Source organism: Heptranchias perlo, chromosome 35, assembly GCF_035084215.1.
Source record: "Heptranchias perlo isolate sHepPer1 chromosome 35, sHepPer1.hap1, whole genome shotgun sequence".
Lineage (NCBI taxonomy): Eukaryota > Metazoa > Chordata > Chondrichthyes > Hexanchiformes > Hexanchidae > Heptranchias > Heptranchias perlo.
Genome location: NC_090359.1, coordinates 14067805 through 14073804, shown reverse-complemented (window position 1 = coordinate 14073804; position 6000 = coordinate 14067805). Strand labels below are relative to the sequence as shown.

Genomic DNA, 6000 nt, shown 5'->3' with positions numbered 1-6000 from the left:
AATAAAAAAGCTGTAAAAATGGAGGCCCACATGCGAGCTGCAAAAACACTCACACACAGACATAAACACACAAACATACACACACCAATAACATGAAAGTAACACAGGACTACTTGTCAAACAGTATGCTGCAGATAGAGCGAAGCGATCCCACAAACAACGGATCAGATCAAAGCTCTGCAGTCCTGCCACAGCCATTTGTGAATGATGGTGGATAATTAAACAACTAACGGGAAGTGGCTCTATGAACATCCCCATCCTCAATGATGGTAAAGCCCAGCACGTGAGTGCAAAGTTTTAGAAACCGTCTTCAGCCAGAAGTGCCGAGTGGATGATCCATCTCGGCCTCCTCCCAAAATCCCCACCGTCACAGAAGCCAGTCGAACATCGAGGTGAAGAGTGAAGCTGAGAGCAGATTTTAAAACCGCTGGAATATCAGTGAAATTAAATTGGCGAAAGTGGGAAACTCCGAGTCAGTTTTACACTGTATATTCCGCATCCAATATTGGAGATAAAAGCTTTTGAAGGCGGCGAAAGTTTAAACCCCCCGTAGGGGAACTAAATCCCGGTCTCCCGCGTGACAGGCGAGGATACTCACCACGATACCAACGAGGAACTGTTACATTGACCGTGCACTCATCCCAGATGGTGTTAGACATGTTTCACTTATCAGTGCATTACTTTTAACTATTTATTTGATGACAGTTTGTTTCATTTTCCACTTGCCACTGTTGAAAGAACCTTTTACATTTCCATCTCTTTGTGAGACAACGACAACTGACTCTGTCTTTCTTTCGTTCTTTCTTTCTCTCTGATCGTGGTGAGTTGCCCCGCTTTCGTCCGGGGTTCAATACCCCGACTGGGAGGTAGCATTTTACAGCCGCTAACTTTTAATTTTATGTCTTCGCCGAGCTTCTTCCTAAACAAAAACTACAGAGAAAAAAAACAGGTGATTGTCACTTTCAGAATATTATTGTACGGAGACTATTTGAGGACTGGATGCAGAGCAATTGTGATTTTTACTAACAGGTGGTGAAGGTGACAGATCAGAAATTCATTCATTTCCCCCGCGCAGGTTCAAATCTGACAGTCTTCAGATCCCGTCATTCATCAACCTGTTTCATCTCTGCGTTTCAAAATTCAACAAGTTTCTTGTAGAATTAATAATTCTGAAGTGAATTAAAATTCCACAGCATTGAGTACCTCGAGTTTTATGCTCATTTCAATTGATCTGCAAGATTTCACGAAATCTACGACAGAAATGGAACAAAAATCAGCCAAATTATCCATATTCTGACTCTCAGTATTTCTGAGTCAATCCATGTGTATGTGTGTCTGTGTCTGTGTGTCTGTCTGTGTATGTGCCTCATATTTTCTATATTTTCCTGAGAAGATCTGTCTCTTTCTGTCTCACTCTCTCCCGCGTTACCCACATCATGATCCAACATGTGATGGAAAAGTGGTCGGTAACTCTTCTTTCAACAGTGGTCCGTGGAAAGTTAAACAAACTGTCATCAAATGAACAGTTCAAACAGATTCACTGAAACGTGAAGCATCTGTGGTGAATATACGGCAAACGGCGACACGAATTCCTCGTTAGTATAGTGGTGAGTATCCCCGCCTGTCACGCGGGAGACCGGGGTTCAATTCCCCGACGAGGAGGTTATTGCTGCTTTCGAAGCTTCACTTTCATTTATCTGAAATATTGGATGTTGAAAATACAATGAAAAACTGACTCGGCCTTTCCCACTTCTGCAATTTGATTTCACAGCGATTTTAAATATCTGCTCTCTGCCTCACGCTTCAGCTCGATGTGAGAACCACAATGATGGGCAAGAAATAAAACGCAGAATCGCGCTGTCACCAGCCCGAAACAGAGAGAGACAGGTCTCGGAACAGGCGCAGACATGAAAGATCTTACATACAGCAATGAAAAGGATGCACGTTTCAGTGAATCTATTTTAACGACTTCTTTGATGACAATTTGTTTAACTTTCCACATGCCACTGTTGAAAGAAGACTTACTTTCTATCTCTTTGTTAGTCACGGTCCAGATAAAAATTATTTGGGGAGCAGGTTAAAAGTGACAGATAGAAAGAAAGAGAGAGACACTCAGAAACGCATATAACAAGTGAGACAGACATAGTCATATTCACACATACACAAACACACACATTCCGAGCTACATAAACACTCGCACACAGACATATACACACACCAATAACCTGAAAGTAACACAGGACTACTTGACAAACAGTGGAAGCAGCATGCTGTGGACAGAGCTAAACGATCCCACAAACAACGGATCAGATCAAAGCTCTGCAGTCCTGCCACACCCATTTGTGAATGATGGTGGATAATGAAACAACTAATGGGAAGAGGCTCTATGAACATTCCCATCCTCAATGATGGTAAAGCCCAGCGTGTGAGTGCAAAGTTTTAGAAACCGTCTTCAGCCAGAAGTGCCGAGTGGATGATCCATCTCGGCCTCCTCCCGAAATCCCCACCATCACAGAAACCAGTCGAACATCGAGGTGAAGAGTGAAGCTGAGAGCAGATTTTAAAACCGCTGGAATATCAGTGAAATTAAATTGGGGAAAGTGGGAAACTCCGAGTCAGTTTTACACTGTATATTCCGCATCCAATATTGGAGATAAATAGCTTTTCAAGGCGGCGAAAGTTTAATCTCCCCGTCGGGGAATTGAACCCCGGTCTCTCGCGTAACAGGCGGGGATACTCACCACTATACTAACGAGGAACTGCTGCATTGACTGTGCACTCATCCCAGATGGTGTTAGACATGCTTCATGTATCAGTGCATTTCTTTCAACTATTTATTTTAAGACAGTTTGTTTCATTTTCTACGGGCCACTCTTGAAAGAACCTTTTACATTTCCATCTCTTTTTTAGACAACGAACAACTGACTCTGTCTTTCTTTCGTTCTTTCTTTCTCTCTTATCGTGGTGAGTTGCCCCGCCTTCGACCGGGGTTTAATTCCCCGACGGGGAGGAAGCATTTATCAGACGCCAACTTTTAATTTTATGTCTTCGCCGAGCTTCTTACTAAACAAAAACTACAGAGAAAAAAAACAGGTGATTGTCACTTTCAGAATATTATTGTACGGAGACTATTTGAGGACTGGATGCAGAGCAATTGTGATTTTTGCTAACTGGTGATTAAGGTGACAGATTCGAAATTCATTCATTTCCCCCGCGCAGGTTCAAATCTGACAGACTTCAGATCCCGTCATTCATCAACCCGTTTCATCTCTGCGTTTCAAAATTCAACAAGTTCCTTGTCGAATTAATAATTCTTAAGTGAATTGAAATTCCACGATGTTGAACACCGCGAGTTTTATGCTCATTTTAATTGATCTGCAAGATTTCACGAAATCTGCGACAGAAATCGAACAAAAATCAGCCAAATTATTCATGTTCTGTATCTCTGTATTTCTGAGTCACTCCATGTGTATGTGTGTCTGTTTCTGTGTGTCTGTGTCTGTTTGTCTGTGTATGTGCCTCATAGTTTCTATGTTTTCCTGCGTCGGTCTCTGTCTCTTTCTCTCTGAACAGAGTGAGACAGAAAACTGCTCACTATTCCAGGATCATCCTGGAATCCAAAGATATCCCCTGTATCTCTTCCCGACCACAAACCGTCTTCTTGCACCCCCTGCCTCTTCCACCCTCACCAAAAAAATTGCGAGGAGCTCCTGGACTATTCTGTCACAAAGATTGAGACCATCCGTTCAGCTGCCGCTCCGGTGGAAAGCTCTCCACTGGATCGGCATACCGAGCACAAAAGAAGATGGAGTGGTTGTTGGAGGCCAATCATCTCAGCCCCAGGACATTGCTGCTGGAGTTCCTCAGGGCAGTGTCTTTGGCCCAACCATCTTCAGCTGCTTCATCAATGAACTTTCCCCCATCATAAGGTCAGAAATGGGGATCTTTGCTGACGATTGCGCAGTGTTCAGTTCCATTCGCAACCCCACAGATAAGATGCAGTCATTGCCCACATGCAGCAAGACCTGGACAACATCCAGGCTTGGGCTGATAAGTGGCAAGTAACATTCACGCCAGACAATTGCCAGGCAATGACAATCTCCAACAAGAGAGAGTCTAACCACCTCCCCTTGACATCCGATGGCATTACCATCGCCGAATCCCCCACATTCAACATCCTGGGGGTCACCATTGACCAGAAACTTAACTGGACCAGCCATATAAATACTGTGGTTACAAGAGTGGGCCAGAAGCTGGGTATTCTGTGGTGAGTGACCCACCTCTGGACTCCCCAAAGCCTTTCCACCATCTGCGAGGCACAAGTAAGGAGTGTGATGGAATACTCTCCACTTGCCTGGATGAGTGCAGCTCCAACAACATTCAAGAATCTCGACACCATCCAGGACAAAGTAGCCCACTTGATTTGCATCCCATCCACCACCCAAAACATTCACTCCCTTCACCACCGGCGCATAGTGGCTGCAGTGTGTACCATCTGCAGGATACACTGCAGCAACTCGCCAAGGCTTCTTCGACAGCACCGACCAAACCCGCAACCTCTAACAGCTAGAAGGACAAGGGCAGCAGGCACATGGGAACCACACCACCTGCACGTTCCCCTCCAAGTCACACACCATCCCGACTTGGAAATATATCACCGTTCCTTCAGCGTTGCTCAGTCAAAATCCTGGAACTCCCTTCCTAACAGCACATTGGGAGAACCTTCACCACACGGACTGCAACGGTTCAAGAAGGCCGCTCACCACCACCTTCTCAAGGGCAATTAGGGATGGGCAATAAATGGTGGCCTTGCCAGCGACGCCCACATCCCATGAACGATTAAAAAAATACAATAATGGCGCGGGTGGGATACAAAACCTTGGGTGCAGAGCACAGTGGATTAGCAGTCCGTTCCCGTAACCACTCGGCCACCTTGTCGAATGAACAGTGCAAAGAAAGCCCTTTTATTTTATTCTTTCAAGGCAAAAGTCTTGGACTGAAAGGTCAGAGTAAGAAAGCCGCTTTTCAATCACCAGTTCCCAGATTCTAAAGGTGGTAGAGGTGACATGGTAGTGTGGCTGAGCGGTCGAAAGCGCTGGATTTAGATCCCAGTCTCTGTGTGCCGTGGGTTCAAATCCCAGCACTGCTCCAATTTGAGGTGCTGGTTGTTTTGGCCTCATCGCTCAGAATCCTTCTTTTCGAAGCAGCGCCATTGCTGTTGTTCGGACGCAACTGCCACACCTGATGTCCCTCGTCGTGATCGTTTTGTGGTTAATACTCTGCGTTGTGGTCGCAGTGACCCCAGTTCGAATCCGAGTCTCCACAGAGTGTCATTTACCGATTTTCTCCATTGCCACATATGCTCAGAGACTGCAGCAAGAAATCAATCTTGAGCACAAGAAATAATATTATTTTGGTGAAACCTTTTAATTCCGTCAAATCCCAGCACTCTCACATGCCTGCACTTGATGTTCCACAGTTCAAACCCGCCTCTTCTCCCAGCTTTTTCTTTCTTCCACAGTCAATATGCCGCCTTTACTTTCCTCCTTCTATTTCATGGACACTTTCCTGCTCCATTGCCGACTCTAACATTCACTTTCACGATCTCACGCCTTTTAGTTTGTTCTGCTCCGACCGCTGTTTCTATTGGGCACATGTCCCATTCACACCAATGTTCATTTGCGCCTTGAAACCATTCGATACATTTCGATCTGCGTGACCGCTCGACAGACAAACACGATGAAAGATGGGATTGCACCAGAGAGGGTACAGAGGAGATTTACAAGGATGTTCCAGGACTGGAGAATTTTAGCTATGAGGAAGGATTGGATCGGCTGGAGTTGTTTTCATTGAAACAGAGGAGGCTGAGGGGGGATTTAATTGACCGAAAAAAATTATTGAGGGACAGACGAACTGCATCACTTCCAAGAAGGCAGCTCACCACCACCTTCTCAAGGGCAATTTCGGATGGGCAATAAATTCTGCCCTTGCCAGCGACGC

The 6000-nt window shown here is 45.2% G+C and overlaps 2 non-coding genes across 2 annotated transcripts; one reads left to right on the top strand and one right to left on the bottom strand.

Moving 5' to 3' along the window:
* The first annotated feature begins 1590 nt into the window (after positions 1 to 1590).
* Positions 1591 to 1662, top strand: trnad-guc (transfer RNA aspartic acid (anticodon GUC)). Its single transcript has one exon. It is a non-coding gene; the product is annotated as a tRNA-Asp (tRNA).
* A 1024-nt stretch (positions 1663 to 2686) lies between these two features.
* On the bottom strand, positions 2687 to 2758 carry trnan-guu (transfer RNA asparagine (anticodon GUU)). The gene has a single exon. It is a non-coding gene; the product is annotated as a tRNA-Asn (tRNA).
* Between the last annotated feature and the right edge of the window lie 3242 nt (positions 2759 to 6000).